Consider the following 22,194-nt stretch of genomic DNA (forward strand, 5'->3'; position numbering starts at 1 on the left):
TCCAGTGATTGGTTCCTGCTGATAATGAGTCCAAAGTAAGCAAGACAAAGTCTTTATCATCCTTGCTTCTAAAAAGCATTGTGGCTGAACTTCTTCTAAGACAGATATGTTCATTCTTCTGATAGCTCATGGAATATTTAATAATATTCACCAATATCACAATTCATTTTCAATTACTTCATATGCATGAGAAAGCTGCTGCTTTTGAAATGATTGAAAATATGGTCTGTGATTGCAAACATGGTCTGTGTCAAACTCATCTTAGTCCTTAAAGAGTTTTTCTGGAACAGATTTGTTCAATGTAATACATTATTTGATTTCATGACTTCTGCCTCCATGGGCATTGATTGTAGACCCAAGTAAAATGAAATTCTTGAAAATGTTAGTATTTTATCATTGATCTTCATATGATTTATATGTCTGATTTTGGTTCTTTTTTCTATATAGTGTCATGCAATTCATATTAAATGCAGTTGATTATACTTATGATTAAATTGATCAAACAAGCTAGATGAATTCAAACCATTCAAACACATCTACTATTGTGAAGATGGTACAGGATTGAGCAATGTTGGTGATTACAGGTGATTGAAATGCAAAAACTGAAAATAAAATCCCAACCAACCAAAGGAAATGAGTTGATTCATATGGAACAGAGTTGAACTGGTCCTTCAGGTTTTCAAGATAGCAAATCTCTATGGAAACAGACAGCCTTCTTTTTCTCCTGAAATCTAGGTTAGGTTTATGCAAAAAATTGTAATCCTTTCTCAACTATGCTGATCTGGTCAACATGCAAAATCTCCTTTCACATGTCTTTGTAATGCCTTGTTGCTTATTCTTAATGCCTTTTGGAGATAACCTGGACTAAAAGTAACACACTGCAATTCTGTAGATTTACAAAATGAGAAGTATTTAATTTGGAATCCAGAAATCCTCCACCTCCCCATGACTAAATAACAACAGTAGAACCTAAAGGACATCACATTCCCGAAAGCTTTCCCATCTCTTTATCAGATTTTCCCCACTATTTATCCAGAGATGGCGAATCATCTGTGTGAAGAACAAAACGAAGATGTTACAACATACACGCCAATTCCAAGAGATCTCACAGTGTCCCACTGTATCCTGTTTTTGCCATTGCTCACATGGTCACTTTGGACCCTTGTTTTCCTACTTCTCAGGGATATCCATAAAATACCAGGGAGAAAGAAGATACCAGGACATGTTTGGTAATCAACAGTATACCCTCACATCTTTGTTGTACCTTTCATCTTCTGGATTAATAAGTAAATGGTCTCTAAGAAATGTTGACCTTATTTTTTTTTTTTTCTTGTGATTTCACTATCATTTTTTTTTTTTAAATAACTGTAATAATGTTAACAAGTTATAATGACCATGTGCTACATATCATTTTTAAAAGCCAGGGCAGAGTCAGGGCTCAGTAAAGAAGGACTTATTATAAATGAGGATGAATTAAGCAGGCTTCAAATGATTTCTTTTTTCTAATTCCTCTTTAAATTACAATGAAAACTATTCATTAGCTTTCCAATGAAAAAAAAAAGTCTATTTTAAGACATTTTTTTAGTATCCACTATATCATGAAACACACCATACACAGTCACTAGAATATTCCTTTGGATATTTTAATAGCATCTCTTAAGTCTTTCAGTATGATGGCATTCTGTAGAATGATTATAAACTGGAATTAAATTTATGAAAAATAGCTCTTATAAAGTATCTTTGAGATATTTTCTTTACCCAATTAAAATTTCTTTACCCAATACTCACTTCTACTTAGTTACGGTCAAATATAATAAAATGAGTAGAGTGCTATCGTTGTTTCTTGTGAAGTATCTTTTCTCTTTCAAAAATTACAGTTTCTACTTTTTTCCCCTTTTCTTTTGGTGTCCTTGTGTTGCACACTGGGTAACAGAGATCCTAAGAACTACAACTATCCAAGAAGACTTTGCAGCAACAGTAAGGAATATTTCAAATCCTCTTGACTTGTTTCAGGTACGAGGGAAGGAAACCTAAGTGAGACATGCTCTAGAGTATTCAAACACTTCTTTCCTGTTTTTGAAACTACAAAATCATTCAAAGGACCTTGTTGTTAGTTATTATTGAGTAGATTCTGACTTAGGAGAGTTAAAATGGAAACCATTTTATTGTAAAAAATGCATAATTCATATTCTACTTTCAAGAACTGTGAGCTTAAAATAGAATCATGAAATATGCTGCCTACAGTCACTAAAGAGTCCCTTTGAATATTTTAACAATATCTCTAGAGTCTTCATAGATGACAACCTTTTGTAGAATGATTAAAAGCTGTAACACCAGGATTTTTTTTTTTTTTTTTAAATCTGATTGTAAGGTATCTTTGAATCTTTTACCTCTATTTCCAAAACCAGTTCAATTAAGTTAAGCCCAGTTAGAACTCTTAGTATGTATTCATGTTGGCTGATGTGTTCATTGAAAAGGGCTTGGAATAGTTATACCATATTGGATAAAAGAGGTGTAATATAAGGTCTTTTTCCCTAGGGAGCTACAATCACACTGATAGAAAATAGAATATATATCAAGAGGGCTTGCATCTAAAAATTTATTCTATATAACTGGGACATCAAGGAATTGTCATATTATTATTTTTAAAACATGTCCTTGCCTTTATCTCCTGCATTGTCATGTTACTTTTTGAAAATTCTGGAATTGTGAAGGATCTGGCTAATTTGTCATTCACATTTATGTCATTAAACTCTCATTAGCAAAATAAAACTTTTTAGACATTTAATTAACTCCTACCCCTGTTAAGGGAAGTTTGTAACTGTGGGTAAGTTCTGGACTTGTGAACCAGAAGGCCTGTGGTTCAAGCCATCAGCCCATCAGCCGCTCCTCAGTAGAAAGATTAGCCTTTCTATTTCCACAAAGAAAATTACAATCTCAGAAACCCCATGCATTGTCACTATCAGTTGGAACCAACTCAGTGGTACTTAACAACAACAAGCGCTCTAAAATCTACTGTAATATAAAAATTTCCATTATCTAAACAAAAGTATTAAGAATTCTAGTACAGACTACCACTGATAATCAAAGACTACATGAAATCATCCAGTGGTTAAATAACATATTACTGAAAATGGGAAATTCCTTACTTTTGCTAACACAAATACTAGAAATAAAGATTCTGCCAAGTAACCTGTTGGAAATTATCATTTATGAAAAACTACTACTAAGTTAACAACCTTGAACAAGAAAAATTAATATTTTTTGGTGAAGTTTCCATGATCTTCTCCTTCCAAGACTGGGAAAAGCAATATGCTATTAAAATCACACCTCAGTATCCTTACTCTAATGACAAGAACTGGTTCACAAAATTATTCTAGCTGTATTTTGCAGGCAATTTATTAGGTACATATACTAATGATATTGTCCAGAAAAACTAAACATTGAAATAAAAACAAATCCAAATGTGATTATATTTCCATAAGCCATAATCATGAATAATTTTATTTTGGTTAATTAATGGGTAGCATCAACTTATGAACAGTCTTTTTGTGGCACTGTAGGATAAGCACTGAAAGACTGGCAGTTCAAACCCACCAACGGCTCCTTGGATACGCCATACAGGGTCACAATGAGTAAGAACTGACTACAAGGCACTTAACAACAACAATCAACCAATTTATAAATTGGTAACTACATTGTCATCTTCAGTAAAGCAGTGCTCTCAAGAATTCATTTCTTATTGCACATAGAATATGACAATATTTATATGCCACCCTATACACAGTGGAGAACGCTTGGTGTCACTGGTTCCATAATTTGCCACACTAAGAAATTATTATGGGCACCACTAACTAGAAAGCTCTCCAATACAGCAATAATGTCAAATTATACAAGAGTTGATTTTATTATATAAATCCCATCTTATTAAATAATTTAAATAATTATAAAACATGTTATAAAGTAAAATATTTACATTTCTGTCTTTGTAGAAAGAATACACTAATATAAATAGTTATTTTATAATACAAAGTAACTATTTATCTAAAGACTTTTTCATGCTTATATATACACTGTTGTATATATATGGCCACTAGTCTTGTGGTACATGACTGTAAGAAAGAAAGGTGGTAATTCTTCTCAACAGCTTATGTTAGCAATGTTGTGCATTCTCTTCACATAGTTGATTTGATAAACCCACAGTAGTTCAAAGGAACATCAGCCAAAACCAAAGTCATCACTTAAAAAAATCTCAAACTTTGGCCCAGCTTTGCAGTCTGGCTTAATTAAAATATTTTTACTTCAAAGATTTGGGTCTTTTAGACTGTTTTATTATTTGCTCTATTTAGAGATCTTTGACCTATGAGATATGCAAGCCTTGCTGAATTTTTAAGTTATGAGGGAGAAAGGTAAATAAATATTACTTATAACTATTCACATAATTTCTATCTAAATGTATCTATTCATTTAGTTTTATATCTAACAAACAATATAATAATGATTAAAATCCTTAACATTTCTTATCTTGTGAAAGCCTGTATTTAATTAAATGAACTAGATTAATTTTATACTTCAATAATCAAATCAAATATTTAGTTGGAGAGGTACCTTCTACATTCATTAAAATCATTATTGGTCATGAGTAAAGACAATGATTAGAATTTGAGATCAAGCCTTCTATATAGTCAAGGTATAGTTTACTAAAGCTTAAAAGAAACTTTGCTTCACATTGAACATGAAAACTGAAGTACAGTTAAGGAAATTGTGGTCTTCCTGTATATATTCTCATTCCCTCCCCCCCCATTGCAGTAAGTATACATATAACAATACACTTGACCTTATAACATTTCATATATGTCCAATTGACTGACGGTAATTATGTAAGGAGCTCTGGTAGCGTAGTGGTTACGAATTGGGCTGCGAACCTTAAGGTCAGCGGTTCGAAACTACCAGCTGCACCGCGGGAGAAAGATGAGGCTTTCTACTCCCATAAAGATTTACACCCTTGGAAACCCTATACAGGGTCGCTATGGGTCGGAACCGACTCGATGGCACATAACAACAACAACAATTATGTTCGTTATCATGTGAAGCCACCACTGCCATCTATTTTCAATCTTTTCCTCACCCTTAATAAAAACTCATTGTCCCTTAATCACTGAGTCTGTCTTTCTCCTTCCCTCCCTGGTTGCCACAAATACACTTTTGTCTGTATACATTTATATACTCTACATATTTAATATAACAATGATAATATAATATTTGTCCTTTTGTGACTAACTTATTTCACTAAGTGTGATATTTGTAAGGTTCATTCATGCTGTAACATGTATCAGGATTTCATTCCTCATAAAGGAAGAATAACAATCCATTATATATGTGTATCAAATATTGGTTATTCATCTATTGATGCTAGAGATCACATGATAACATTTTGCAAAGTCAGTGACATACATATTGCAAATACCTTTTTCTGAGAACATAAATAGCAACTATATACATGGACTTCACTGGATGGAATACACAAAAATCAAATCAACAATATCTGTAGAAAGAGACTATGGAAAAGCTCAGTATCATCAATCAGAACAAGGCTAAGGCCAATGATGAACAGATTATTAACTAGTAATATGCAAGTTCATGCTGAGGGAAATCAAGACAAGTCCTTGAGAACCCACACACAACTGTGGTATATCTCAGCTGAATTTAGAAGTCATGTCAAGAATACATTCCATGCTTTGAGTACTAATGTATGAAGACCAGACGAATTATGGAATGATATCAAGGGCATCATACAAGAAGAAACTAGAGAGTAATTTAAAAAGACAGGAGGAACAAAAGATCAAAATGAATGTCAGGATAGACTCTGTGTTCTTGAAAACCAAGAAACTAAAGCAACTAGAAGAAATGAAGTAAAAGAACTGAACAGAAAATTTCAAGACATCTCAAGAAGACAAAGTATAGAAAACCTAAACTTAGAAAACCAAAAAGGAAGCATATGCTCAGCATTTCTCTAGTAGAATTCTGAAGAAAAAAAATTAAAGAACTGAGTTGCAATATTGAAGGATTCTGTGGACAAAATGTTGAACAATCTAAAGAAGATGGAAAGAATATTCAGAGTTACTGTACTAAAAAGAACTGGTAGACAGTCAACCTTTTCAAGTTGTTGTATATGATAAGAACTGATGGAAAAATTCCAGGCTGCACTGAAAGCACTGGCAAAAACAAGGCTCCAGGAGATGTCAGAATACTAACTGAAATGTTTCAATAAGCTGGTATAGCTCTGGAAGCACTCACTTGTCTATTCCAAGAAATCTGGAATACAATTACCTGACCAAGTGACAGGAAGAGATCCATATGTGTGCACATTCCAAAGAAAGGTGATCCAACAAAATGCAGAAATTATCAAACAGTACCATTCATATCACAGGAAAGTAAAATTTTGCTTCAAATAATTCAAAAATAGTTGCATAAGTACATAGATAAAGAAATGCCAGAAATTCAATTCTGATTCATAAGAGGACATGAAACAATGGCTATCAGAAGAATCTTGGCTAAAAGCAGAGAATAATAATAATAAAAAAAGTTAACCTGTGCTTTATTGACTATGCAAAGATGTTTAACCATGTGAATCATAACAAATTATGGATAACATTGAGAAGAACTGTATTTCCAGAACACTTAGTTGTGCTCATGGAAAACCTCTCTGTGGACTAATAAGTAGTTGTTTGAGCAGAACAAAGGGATACTGTATGGTTTAAGTCAGGTAAGGTGTGGGTCAGGGTTGTATCCTTTCACCATAATTATTCAGTCTGTAAATAATTTGAGATATGGGACTATATAAAGAAGAAAATACCATCAGGATTAGAGGAAAACTCATTAACAATCTTTGGTAGGCAGAGGACAAATCCTTGCTTTCTGAAAGCAAAGAAATTAAATAATTTATTGTAGAAGATCAAATAATACCGTCTTTAATTTGGATTATACTTCAACATTTAGAAAACAAAAATCCTCACAGGATTTTTATAGGCAACAGCATTTTAAATGGAGTTGTCATGGATTTCATTTTTCTTGGATCCATCATTCATGCCCATAGAATAGCAAGCAAGAAATCAAAGAACATTTTGCACTGAGAAAATCTGCTGCAAAAGGCCACGCTAAAGTATAAAAGAGTAAAGAGATGTCACTTTAAGGACTAAAGTGTCTCTGACCCAAGCATGATATTTTTAATTGTCTCAAAAGCATGTGACAACCAGACAGTGAATAAGGAAGACTGGAGAAGAGAAGAATTGATGTATTTGGATTAAGGTGTTGGTGAAGAACACTGAATATACCATGGACTGCTAGAAGAATGAAGAACTCTTTGAAAGAAGTACAGACAGAAGACTCCCTAGAAGTAAAGATAGCAAGACTTCATCTCACATACTTTGGTCATGTTATTAGGAGGGACCAGGTCCTGGGAAAGGACATCATGCATGGTAAAGCAGAAGGTTACTGAAAAAGAGTAAAACAGTCAACGAAGTGGATTGACACCATGACTGCACCAATGGGCTGAAATATAGTAACACTTGTGAGGATGATGCAGAACTAGGCAGTGTTTGATTCTACTGTCCATAGGGTCACTATTTGAAATGACTTGATAGTGTCTAAAAATAACAACAACCCAGGAGGAGAATTGTTGAACCACCTCGATAAAAAAATAGCATGTGTAGATTGTAGCATTTGCCCTCCTCTGACTTCATAGGGAGAAGAAGAATCAAATTTTACATCAGCCCAAGTCTGAAGTGGGTGTCAGACATGCTCCTAACCTTCTACCTTTCCACCAATACTCACACCAACCATCTCTCCCACAGTAGGTTTGATCATTCACTGCAATGGCCATATAGAACTCAGACACCATACTCACAGTTATGCATTTTATTAGGAAAGTCAGGTATAAAATGCAGGGTTAGAAATGCTCAGGGCATGGTTCAAAAATACTGTCTTTCAGTCAGGGCAGCCTCTTATATGAATGTGTTAATCATTTTTTAATATCTCCAAACTGTTCTCCATGGTGGCTTTATCTCAAACATTCTTTTTTTTTTTTTTTTTTAATCTCAAACATTCTTGACCAGCCTTTACCTCCTGTGATATGAATTGTTATTACATCTCTAATCTTAATTCTTTTTTCTCCTTGTTTTTTTTGTTTGTTTGTTTGTTTGTTTGTTTGTTTTCTGGTCTGGATTATTATAATGTCATTTAATGTGGTTCCTTTTTACTATTTCATTAATCTACAGTTAAGATTCTCTGTCATCAGAGCCATCTTCCCTTTTCTCAATTCTGATCCTATCACTGTTTGCCTACAATTTTCCAAAAGTTTCCCGACACGCGAGCAGTAATAATTCTTAACCCTGTAACAAACATTTCTTATATCTTATCTGGATCCATCTCCATCTACCTCATCCTACTCTGCATGTCCTGGTGCACCAATGATTTCTTTTAGAAGGATCAGTGTGCAACTGGTCTCTGTGAGGTGGAGGTCAAAGACATATCAAATGTCTGACTTTTCTAAAGTGTTATACCACTCCATAATTCCTGATATCAAGTACTTCTTCCACTCAGTTTTCTCACTCACATCCCTGAGTTATACAATTCACTGCAACGTCTCACAGAACTCACTCACAGGTCATCAAGCTGAAGTCTCTCAATGTTGTGAATGCCGGCAAGGCTCAAATCTGCAGTTCAGGTGTCAGTCTGTAAAATTCTCCTTACTCACGCAGAATGGGCCTGTTAACTCACAAGACTCTGGAAGCTGACAAATCAGGTCAGGCTGATGACTCAAGTCTCAATAACCAGAGGCCAAATGGAGGAAAGGTTGGTTAGTCAAGCAAAGGAACCCACAGCCTACTCACAACACCAAGATGGCTCATTTTATATCCTGCAGGATTGTCCTACCCCCTTATTAGTTGTCCAAGTTTTTATATTGCAATTTTCTCTGCTAACAATCACTCACAACTGAACTATATAATCATATCAACATCTTCACCCACCACCTCCTACCCAAATCCATTAGGACAAAATAGTTGTTTGGTGGCAATTACGAAGACATAATTAGAAGAGACATATTAAATAATTCACTGAACTGCACTTGGAAATCTGGCCTATACTGACATCATCATTTGACTCACCTTCTGCCTAGCTTTTGGTTCAGTTTAACAATGGGAGACATTGGGAGGAGACTGGGAGTGAGAGAAAAGTAAGTTCAGGATATTCATTTGCCTAGGTAGAATGCTGATTGTAGAAAGAACTTATTTCCTCAAGCTATAATTTCTTTTTCTGTGTTCTTAAATCACGTTCTTACTTCATCTCCTTTTAGCCTATTAGTAACAACTCCCTAGTGTTGCCATTCCCTGCAGTGGTTTATAATCCTTTGTTAGTTTCCCTTAACCCTGCTCACACTTGGTAAAAAGTCCCTTCATAAAGTATCCTCATGTAATATAGATCATGCAGTGTATTATGTAGTATATCATTTGTATACCTTCTGTATCCTTGATTAATATACACAGCATCCAAGACACTTCAATAGCTGGCTTTGTTTTAACATTTCAGTTTCTTTCCTATACAGCCTATGCTCAATAAACATTGACTTATTGTCTTTACAGTTCACCAAAGAAGTCTTGCTCTTTTCTATCCCACTATCTTGTTCATCTGGTGCTGTCATTACACAAATACCATAAGTGGATTAAGTAATATAAATTTCTTATCTTGCAGTGTGGGAGCTAGATGTACAAATCAGGGCATTGGCTATAGAGAAGGTTCCTTTTTGTTGGTACGCCGGATGCTCCTTGGTGTTTTGGGTATCTGTGTTCCCCTGTGTCTGCTTTTCTTGTGTCTATACTGATCTTTTTCTAAGACACTATTCAGAAGTGATTAAGTTCAGGATTCACCCTACTCTAGAAAGATCTCATTGGCATAACAAAAGAAAATTCTAGGCAGGATTATAGATGGGATTGTTGTTGTTATTCTGCAACCTCAAGATGACCCTGTGTAGGGATTACAAGGACTAGCTGGTGGATTCAAACTGCTGACATTGTAGTTAGCAGTCCCAAATTTATCCAACAGAGCCACACCAGGACTCTGTAGAAGGGTTAGGACTTCAGAATAACTTTTGGGGTAACACTACTCAATACACAACATCCATAATAAAGTCATTTATGTTTCACATTCACCTTGGAGAACTTTTCTCTTCTTCTATCAGGATAACAACTCATTCTTCAGATTCCTTTTCCAAGAGGCTTGCACTTTTTCAAAGTTATACTTGGAAGACCTTTAACTTAATTCTTGAACAGTCACCTGTTATATCATTGTTTGAATCTGTTCATTGTTTGACTCATTCATTTGTTCATTGTTCATTGTTTGACTCATTCACTCTTCATTTATTCATTCATTTATCTTCATTGTTGTTGTCAGGTGCCATCGAGTTGGAACCGACTCATAGCGACCCTATGCACAGCAGAACGAAACAATGTTCGATCCTGGGCCAACCTCACTACCGCTGCCACACCTGAGTCCATCAATGATGCCACTTTGCCAATCCATCTCACTGGGGGTCTTCCTCTTTTTCTCTGACCCTCCACCTTACCAAACATGATACCCTTCTCCAGCACTGGTCCTTCCTGACAATATGTCTGAAATATGAAAGATGAAGTTTGGCTATCTTGGCCTCCAAGGAGCACTCTGGCTGCACTTCTTCCAACACAGATCTGTTGGTTCTTTTACAGCCCATGAAAATTTCAATATTCTCCTCCAACACCATAACTCAAAAGCATCAATTCTTCTATGGTCTTCCTTATTCGCTGTTCACCTTTCACATGCATATGAGGTTATTGAACATATCATTGCTTGGGTCAGGTGCACCTTAGTCCTCAAGCTGACATCTTTGCTCTTCAACACTTTAAAAAGGTCTTGTGCAGCAGATTTGCCTAATGCAACACTTTGTTTGCTTTCTTAATTGTTTCTTCCATGAGTGTTGATAGTTGATCCAAGAAGAATGAAGTACTTGACAACTTCAATCTTTTCTCCTCTGATAAGAATGTTGTTTACTGGTCCAGTGGTAAGGATTTTTGTTTTCTTTACATTGAGATGCAATCCATACCAAAGGTTGTGCTCTTTGATCTTCACCAGTAAATGTTTTATGGCCTCTTCACTTTCAGCAAGCAAGGTTGTACCAGCTGCATACTGCAGGTTGTTAATAAGTGTTCCTCCAATCCTGATGCCACATTTTTCTTCATAGAACCCAGCTTTTCAGATTATATGCTCAGCATAGTGGTTGAATAAATGTGGTGAAAGAATACAACCCTGTCGTACACCTTTCTTAATTTTAAAACATTCAGTCTTCCCATGTTCTGTTTGAACAACTGCCTCTTGGTCCAGGTACAGATTCCTCATGAGCACAATTAAGTGTCCCGGAATACTCACACTTCGCAATATTGTCCATAGCTTGTCATGATCCACACAATTGAAAGTCTTTGTGTCTTCAATAAAGCCCTGGTAAAAATCTTTCTGATATTCTCTGCTTTCAGCCAAGATCCATCGGACATCAGCAATGATATCCCTTGTTCCATGGCCTCTTCTGAATCCAGCTTGAACCTCTGGAAGTTCTCTCTATGTATCCTTGCAGCCATTTCTGTATTACCTTTAGTAAAACTTTACTCACATGGGCTATCAAAGATATTGTCCGATGATTTCTGCATTCTGCTGGGTCACCTCTCTTTGGAATGGGCACAAATACAGATAGTTTCCAATCAGTTGGCCAGACAGTTGTCTTCCAAATTTCTTGGCATAAATGAGTGAGTGCTTCCAGTGCCGCCTCACTTACTTGAAAGATTTCAATTTTCATCCCATCAATTTCTGGTGCCTTGTTCTTTGCCAATTAGTGAGGGGAAAAGAAGAGATCCATGCACGGTACATCCAGTGGAAGTGGGGAATATAGAAGGAGAAAAATATTGGGTGGGAAAAGACTTTAGGCAAAATGCCAATTAGTTCAAAGTCCAAAGGCAAAAATATACCTTTTGTGCTCAAAGAACAGCAAGTGAACGGTATGCTACAGCAATAAAAAGAAAAAAAAAATTTGAAAGGAACGCTGGAAACGTGATACGATCTCCAAAACCAGGTAGCCCATTGTAAAGACTTTGGCTTGGACTTGAGTCAAAATGAAGTTACTACTGAAGGATCTGAACAGAGCTGTCCTATTAAGTAATTTAGACTTTAAAGAGCAGTGAAGGGATTTGAGAGAGGGACCAGGAATTCAGATATATCTAAATGTTTCAGTTTTGTCACGTTTGTCTACCCATAGGCCTCTAAACAATCTGAAGGAAGGGCCAAGACAGTATATTTTCACTATGACAAAATCCACTTGTGGAAAAAAAACAAAAAAATTTTTAAACGATAGTTCTGGTTTTGACTATCAGATCTGCTACTTACTATGGTATGACCTTGTACAAGTTTTTCAACTACCTCATTGATTTCTGCCTTACAGTGTTAGTTTAGAATTATTCAAAAGTATGTAAATAGTCTGACACATAATAAGCGCTCACTTGGTTTTAGCTATTGATATAAAGTCTCTCAGAATCCAGTGAAGCATGCAGCACAGAGAAATTGGTCAATAGATGTGTATCTAATGCTTCACTGTACACATCCAACAAAAATTAAACAGCAAACACAAACAAGCAAAAAACAGAACACCAAGTCATACTCCTGACTTCACAGCACCATCAAAATGGCTGAACAGAAACCTAGTGAGTCCACAGGCTTCATGTGTGCTATCTCTTCTGATTTCCGGATATAGTTAATTTCTTTCCTCAAATCTCATTGATTGATTGAATTACTCTTTGTTGTTGTTGTTGTTAAGTGCCGTTGAGTCGGGTCCGACCCAGAGCTACCCTGTATAGGGTTTCCAAGGAGACGCTGGTGAGCTTGAACCGCCAACCTTGCAGTTCAGACGGTTTTGCAGTCTGGCGCATTAACTCATAGCGCCACACCAGTGAATTACGCAATAGTATCTTTTTAAAAGACCCAAATGCTCACGTCTATATTTCTCCTTATTTGTCCAGGATTTATAATTAGATATGTTGTTGTTAAGTGCCGTCAAGTCGGTTCCGACTCATAGCGACCCTGTATAGGGTTTCCAAGGAGCGACTGGTGGGTTTGAACCACTAACCTTGAGGCTGAAACTGACCTTGCAGTTCAGTGCACTATCCTGCAGTGCTGTACCAGTACTCCAGATTTATAACAAATAACATAAATAATAGCTTTGAAATGAATATACTTTAATATTGATGTTGGTCATTTGTCAATGTCCCTTCCTTTCTTTCTTTGTTTCTTTTTTTCTTTGTTTTTTAGTCATCACAATATATTACAAACTTATTTGTATTCTTTTTATTTTCTCTTCATCCAGACATTCTGAGCCACTCACCCTCCAACAGATGCCTGTTCACTTCCCTACCCCCAGCTTCAGAAACAGATTCAAATATCTCTAATGTGGTCTTATTCGTAAGGACAAGAGCAGATCTTCTCAGCCTTAACACTCCTGATATTTTTAACTGAATTGTTCTTTGTTGTAGGGAAGTGTCCTATGTGTTACAGTATGTTTAGTAGCATTTCTAACCTTTACCCATTAGTTGCCAATAGTAACTTCTGACCCAATTGGGAAACCAAAAGTACCTCCAGACATTACTCAGTGTCTTCTAGTGGGGTGGAGTGAGGTAACAATCCTTCTTGGTAGAAGACTGTTGGTCAAGAGCAAGAAAACAAAAACCTTAACCAAGTATGGTGTAATCTTTTAAAAATACTTCTTACTGACTTATAAATAGATACCTATTTCTGAGAGTCCTGAAATAGATATCTATTTCTGGTGTAGTGATGTAGGACAAGCACTGGACTGCTAACTGCAAAGTTGGGAGTTCAAAACCACTAGTTGCTACTTGGAAACTCCTTACAGGGTCACTATGTGTTGGAACTGACTCCACATCACTTAACATCAACAACAACAACATTGGTGGAAGTGAAGAATAGTACTTGTAACAATAAATTAATACTTGTTCCTGCCCCCTGTACAAATGAAAATAAAATAAATAACCAGCAAGAAGCTAGCCTAAAAGCTAGACGAGAAAGAAGCTAGCCTAACTTGGAGCAGGTAGCTCCCCTGTCAGTTGTTGTTGTTGTGTGCTGTGGAGTCGGTTCCAACTCATAGCGACCCTGTGCAGGGTTTCCGAGCCAGGCATAAAGGAAACACGTTGTCCTCAAAGGTGATTGGATTCTCCATTCTGAGATGTCTTGGGCAAAGATATTTGACTCATCTTTTCAGGATCTCTGAGGACAGATTCACCCTGGATTGGCAGATCTGCTGGATCTTGTCTGGTGGAATTGTTGCAACTCTGTTCAAAGGCAGAGAGGTCAGAAGAAAAAGTAACTTATAAAAAGCACATGGAAAACTTTCCAACAAAGTGTTTCTAATTTTTTCCATTTTTCTTGAAATTACGAGATGCCAATACTTTGGATAACTAAAAGCAATGTATAAATGGATCTTGACTTCATTTAAAGGTTTCAAATGAATCAGATTTAGAGAGCGCCACAGTATGGTAAAAAATTTGGTTGGAAGCTTCTGCATGACTGAGGACTATCATAGAAATGTCCATAAAAATGAGGGACAAGTGCATGGACCTATTTTAGTATCATCTCTATGAACAATGTCTTCCTTTTTTAGGGTCTCAAAAATCAATAAAAACTTTCTTGCCTGTTTGTTAACCCCCAAATCATTTTCTCAGTGCTTCTAAGTTGTATTTGATCAATTTTCTATTTGTGACTCTATATTAAATAGCACACTCAAAGACACCCGACACACAGGGTTATCACCTTTATTGTCAGAGAACAATTTAGAAAATCTAGTAAACCTAAATTAGTGCTAAATCTTCCACCAACTCTATTTTGGGTTGTACAACTATCACTTAAATAGATAATGTTGCAAACGGATATTTTTGAAACATTTGTTTTGAAAATGCAAATTTAGAAGCAATCAAATATTCATCGGTAGTGTTGTTGTTGTTAAGTGCAGTTGAGTCAGTTCTGGCTCTTAACGACCCTGTATAGCGTTTCTGAGGAGCAGTTGGTAGATTTGAACTACTGACTTTGTGGTTCACAGTCCAGTGCTGGTCCAACAGTGCCACACTATAATATATATTTGTTGCTTTTGTCATTGAAGGTCTTCAGTCAGTTCTGACTCATAGTGACCCTGTATAGTGTTTCCAAGGAGTGTCTGGTAAGTTTTAACTGCTAACCTTGTGGTTCAAATCCATCTTGAGGTTGAGAGCTTAGCTTAAGGAATCGCACCAGGATTGCATAATATATGTTGTTGTTGCTGTTGTTAAGTGCTGTCAAGTTGGTACTGAATCATTGTGGTCCTGTATAGGGTTTCTGAGGAGCAACTGGTGAACCTGAACCACCAACCTTGTGGTTCAAACCGACCTTGCAGTCCAGCACATTAACCCGCAGTGCCACACCAGGATTCCATTATATATGCTAATTATTGTTAAGTGCCACTGAGTTGGTTCCGACCCATAGTGACCCTGTATAGGGTTTCCAACAAGCAGCTGGTAAGCTTGCATCACCAACTTTGCAGTTCAAACGGCTTTGCAGTCTGGCACATTAACCCACAGCACCACACCAGGACTCCATTAGGTCATTGGTTCACACCCACCAACTGCTCTTCAGAAAATCTTTAGAGTTGTGATGGATTGGAACCAGCGACAGCACATAACAACAACAATTTAATATATACTGTATTTTTTAATATATACTGTATTTATATTTTTATATAAATAACATGTACCTTCTATGCTTTCTTGCAAACTGCCCCTTACTGGGAGGTATTTTTTTGTAAATTGTTTTGTTGTTGTTAAGTGCCGTTGAGTCAGTTCCAACTCATAGTAACACTGTCTAGGGTTTCCAAGGAGCGACTGGTGTGTTTGAACTGCCAGCTTTGTTGTTCAAGCCAACATTACTGTTGAGTGCATTATCCTATAATGTCACACCAGGACTACACTATGCTAATTTGTTTACAGCAGCATGTTTGTTTGTTTTTTTAATAAAAATATTTTAAAAGACATTATGTCACTTAAAGTAGCTCTGGTAGCATAATGGTTACGAATTGGGCTGCTAACCTCAAGGTCAGCAGTTCGAAACTACTAGCTGTTCAGCGGGAGAAAGATGAGGTGTTCTGCTCCTGTAAAGATTTATAGCCTTGATAACCCTGTGCAGGGTTGCTATCGACTACTGTACAGGAGTCAGAACCGACTCCATGGCACACTGGCACCACCACCATCATATCACTTAAGAAAATATTTTCCAGGAGGAAGAAGTAGACAAAGAAACATAGAAAGTGCACGTTATTTGTGTAAAAAATATAATAGATACAAAAGAGAAGGGTATAATCCAGCTTCAACATGGTGTTTATCTCTAAAGAGGGAGATAAGAGAGCAGAGGCCAAAGAAGGTTCTGGATCATTTAGTAGCAATACAAATTCATGTCAATGGATGTGCCACAAGCATTTAGTAAAATACAATGAATATTCCTGTTAAAAATCCTAATGGAATAGAAATTGATGAAAACTATAAAATGCTTACATTGAACATGCTTCTTAATCCCAACTGTTGACTGAGTGAGCAATTCAGGACCAGATTAAAGGTAATTTTTGGTCCATGGAACAAGCACAGAGGGTTTTTTTGTAAATACCAGAGAATAGCAAATACCTCAGATACCTGGGTGTAGTTACAGCTATATAAAAATATGCACACAGTATATGGAAAGGATATGTGTAGGAAAGAATCGTACTGCAGACATGGCTGATGATGAAGTTAGAACCGGTTAGAATGCTAGATTTGCTACTTTGTCATCTATCTTTGTACAATCACTCTCAGCATTAGTATTCTATCCTATAAAATGGGGAATATTCATGCCAATTTTATAGACCTACTTTGAAGATTAAATGGGATATGAAATTTAAGTCATTTCCTGCTGCATGCCATGTAGCAGATTACCAATAAATGGTCTTCCCATTCTGCAAATTCTACATACATGCAGATAAGTGTATATAATGGAACAAATGGACTCGGTTCATTCAAAGTCCATTTTGTCTCTTCTCTAGAATTCATATTAATAAGGCTTTACAACATCCATTCCCTGCTCACCAAGCCTATATACAATTTGCATACATTTGCCCAAATACAGCCTGTAAAAGGAAATGTCCTAGAAAAGTATCTTTTAACCAAATGGTTTAATTAACCCTTTTCTTTCTCTGAATATAAAATATCTCCTGATTAATTTTGTACGAGCAATTTTCTTTTTTTCCACCATTTGTAGGACAAAAATTTAAGGGAACATTAAAACAATGATTGATGGTTCATAGGGAATATGACACTAGTGTATGATAAAAGACTTCTCTGTTATAACTCCTTAACATGAATATCCTTTTGATTACATGGTGAATAAATATAGAAACATTTTTGTAATTTCTTGAGAGAAGTAAAACTATGGCAATATTAACCTAAAAAACTTGGGTATGCCTGTGATGCCTATGTAACTCATATCTAAATGTGTAAGACTGGAATATACATTTGTGAATTTCCTTTATATGAAAGGATATGTTATTTGTAAAACATATTTGACAAGACAATATGATTCAACAGAGTAAGTTAAGGAGCAGAAGATGGAAAATTCTAATTTCTGGTTCTCTCATTAATCCCTGTGCAATCTTGGGTCAGTTGCTTAATCAGACTGAGTGTCAGGAAACATTAGAACACAAATAAGAAATACATTTGAGAAATACATACTTAAGATCAAGCTAAACAGAACAAGGAAAGAAACAGGGCAGTATGATTCAAAATTTGAGCTTTTCAAAAGGTCTATTCTGGCACTTGTTCTTGCTTTCAAAAAAACAAATAAAGTTAGAATGAAGTTAAAGCTCATAATGGAGCTCTATGAAATGTCAAGATGATTCTTCAAACATAATCACACATAACCTTGGGCAGGTTATGAAATTTAGGGAGCTCAGTTGCTTCATTTATAAAAGGCTGACAGTGATGCTTCCTTTAGGATGATTCTTGCAGTGATTAAGTAATTTAGTCCATATAACTGGAATAGCACAGGAACCAGCATAAATCAGATATTTTCATTTTTATCCTTAATAATAATTATCAATAATATTGTGACTCAGTGAGAATTTATCATCCCCACCTTAATTTTAAAGGGAAAATACTTAGATTACTGAAACTATAGATCCTTGATGAACTACCTAACTTTATTTGGTTGCTAATGTAGATATATATATAGATAGAGAGATAGATAGATAGATAGATAGATAGATAGATAGATAGATAGATATAGATAGATAGTATATATTTGTCTGTATATATCCATATACATATATATTTGTTGTTGTTGTTGTTAAGTGCTGTTGAGTTGGTTCTGACCCATAACAACCCTATATAGGGCTTCTGAGGAGCAGCTAGTGAGCTTGAACCTCTGGCCTTACAGTTCAAACCAACTTTGCAGTTCAGTGCATTAATCCACAGCACCACTGAGTCGGTTCTGACTCATAGTGAACCTGAATAGGGTTTCCGTGGAACATCTGGTAGGTTTGAACTTCTGACCCTGTGATTCACAGTCCAATGCTGATCCTACAGCAACACACCAAGAATATATATATATATATATGTTGTTAAGTGCCGTCAAGTCGATTCCAACCCATAGCAACCCTGTGTAAAGTTTCCAAGGAACAGCTGGTAAGCTTGAACCACTCACCTTGCAGTTCAAATGACTTTGCAGTCTGATGCATTAGCCTACAACACCACACCAGGACTATATAAAGAGAAACACAGAGAGACTGAGTGACAGAGAAACACGAGAAACTTTTTGTTCTATTATATGTAAATCATACCTGATTTGTTGGCAATAAGCAACGATGTCCTGGTAAGCTTGGCAGAACATAAGTGTCCTGGAATGACATCTGTTGCCCCATTGGTTCCATTCTAAGACTAAAAGCAGACCAGGAAGTTTGTATTCCCACATTTTCCCATATAACTCTAGCTTATTCTTGGCTTCTCACATCATATAGTCGATTTACAAGAGTATGAAATAAGAAAAGATAGATTTTTTTTTTTTTTTTAATCTAGAAGAGAACTGGCATAAAGATTTTCCTATCTGGGTATACCACTATTGATCTGTCAATTTGTCATAATGTGGTGGCTTGTGTGTTGCTGTGATGCTAGAAAATATGCCACCATGGTCACCCATGATGAACTGAGCTTCCAGATTAAGACAAAGTAGGAAGATGGAGAGGCAGACTAGTTCTGAATGTTTAGTCACTGAAAATCTCATGAATAGCATTGGGAAATTTTCACCATCAGAATATTGTCACTATGGAAGATGAGCCCCTCGGGATGGTAGACAATCAAAATACAACTGGGGAAGAGCTGTCTCCTTGAAGTAGAGTTATCTATGATGACAAGAATGGGATAAAGTTTTCAGGACCTTTACTTGCTAATGAAGCACAACTCAAAATGAGGAGAAACAACTACAAACATCCATTAATAATTGGAACATGGACTGTACAAAGTATGAATCTAGGAAAATTGGAAGTTGTCAAAAATGAAATGTAATGTGAAAAGATCAATGTTGTTGCTGTTAAATGCTGCCGATATGGTCTCTCTATGAAGTTCCCAAGGGGCAGCTGGTGGGTCTGCACTGATGACCTTGGGTTCACAGCCCAGTTCTTATCCTACAGTGCCACACCAGAACTAGGCATTAATGAGCTGAAATGGACTGATGTTGGCCATTCTGAGTCTATTGTACATGGGATTGTTCTAAATTAGGGTGGAGTCAATAGCAGCTAAGGACAAGTAATTGCAAGGTGTTTGCCTCGTAAGAATGCATTTAAATACATAGGTGTTTTGTGTGATTTTCTGTATCAGTCTTATTTTACAATAAAATGATTCAATTTTAAAATAAAATCTGTGCTCTCTATATAAAACCCTACAAAATTAGATTGTTCTTCTGAATTAATCCGTAATTTCAGATCATGGCCGTACACCGTTTTACTCAATTCACTTATAATAACTTTTGCTGTGCTTGTTAAAATATGTGCATTAACATTAGGAAATACGGATAAGAAAAATAAAGAAAACAAAAATCACTCTTAGTCTGTTTTATAACTGACTTGTTCCTATCTTCATATGATTTATACAGCATTTTTCGTAAATGAGACTAAGTAGTGTGTGCTATTTTACCATCTGCTTCTTTGTTGTTGTTGCTGTTGTTATGTGCCGTGAAGTCGATTCCGACTCATACCTACTCTGTCCAGGGTTTCCGAGGCTGTAAATCTTTATGGGAGCAGAAAGCCTCATCTTTCTCCCGTGGAACTGCTGGTAGTTTCAAACTGCTGACCTTGCAGTTCGCAGCCCAATTCATAACCACTACTCTACCGGAGCTCCTTTTATCTGCTTCTTACACATAACATAATATGACATAAGGATATTTTCATTTTATTGTATATAACATATGGGTGATATTGAACTAAAGTGTGAATTCAGTACATCTTCTGTTGTTGAATATTTATGTGGCTTTATTCCTAATTTTTATTATTATCCATGAGACTTTAATAAACATGTTTATATGTATGTATTTGTTCAATATTTAAACATTATTTTCTGAGGATGAATTTATAGTAATGGAATTACATGTCAAAGTTTTTTATATAGATTGTAATAAGATTTTATAAGAGAGTTACATTATCAAATGAAGTTTGTCAGGGAGTTAGGCAGTAATCATGTATATCTAAAACAACTCTGAAAAAGTATTTGAATATACTATTAAGTATAGTATCCATGATTTTATGTTATTTGCCCTATGCTGCAATATGAGTTACTTTTAGGATATAGGAAAAAGCACATAAGGAAATGTAATTTTACTAGAAAACATATTCAAGATATTCTCTCTACGTCAGATTCAAGGGAATTTCAAACAGCATTCAAATTCTAAGCTCCCATCTATTGCTCTTTCTGACTCCTATGAAATTATAGGAAAAAATGTCTATTAATAATAACCTCATGATCTGTTATAGTTAAGTTCTGTGGAGTCAGTTCTGACTTATAGCAACCCTGCATTAGGTTTATGAGGTGTAGCTAGTGGGTTTGAACAACTGACCTTGTGATTAGCTTTCCAGAGTTTATCCTATAGTGCCACACTAGGACTTCAGGATGTAGCCTGAACCAATAAAAAAAAAAAAAAAAAATGTCTGTATTAGACTATTGAAAGACTAGTTACTTCAGTTTGAATATTACTACTAACATCTTTGAACCAGAAACTAGTTTAAATGTTTTCGTGCCCTATTTCATTTATTATCTTCTGATGTCTGAATTATTATTATACCCACATTAGAGACAGGAAAACTAAGTCTTAGTACGTAGCAAATTGGAATTTGTACCTAAGCTCTTTGACTCCAAAGCTAGCTCTTAATCTAAGTAAGTTCCTCAGTGAGTTCTGCCTTTACAGAGAAACTGTTTTTTCAGTTTAAAAAGAAAGGAAGGAAGGAAAAAAATAAAAGAATAAAATCAGTCTATTTCGATATAATCAGTGAGATTTTACCCTATCTTTTAAAAATGTATTGACTGAAAAGCTACCTGAAAAACCAAAGGAGGAAAAAAATTGAATTTAATAGTTCTTTCCAGGATAGATGACATTAGTTTGGCTACAGTTTTTTATTCTGCATACTTGCATCCTTGGATTGAGTTTGTAATTAAGTTTGCCTTAAATCATTGCTTCTTTTGCCATCAGTTGGGATGTAAGTAGAGTAAATACCAACAGAAGAAGCAAAAACCTAAGGATGTGTCAAGAGTGGAACAGCTATTGCTGTAATATATTCTGTAGGCCTTCTGATTAGAGTTGGATATTCAGAAAACCCTACAACCTATTCACAGAACACCAGAAGTAATTCTGTTTCCTCTTAGAAGAGAAAATACTTTTGTTTGTGTGAAATATTTCTGATACCTTTACATTTATGCCCTCTAAAGTAGCATGCTAAATAGAAATTCAAAATGAAACAAGGGTTATGATTTGTTGAATGTAAAATTGATGACCTGCCCTGTAAACTTTCACTCAATTCAC

Source organism: Chrysochloris asiatica, unplaced genomic scaffold (assembly GCF_000296735.1).
Source record: "Chrysochloris asiatica unplaced genomic scaffold, ChrAsi1.0 scaffold00012, whole genome shotgun sequence".
NCBI classification, from domain to species: domain Eukaryota; kingdom Metazoa; phylum Chordata; class Mammalia; order Afrosoricida; family Chrysochloridae; genus Chrysochloris; species Chrysochloris asiatica.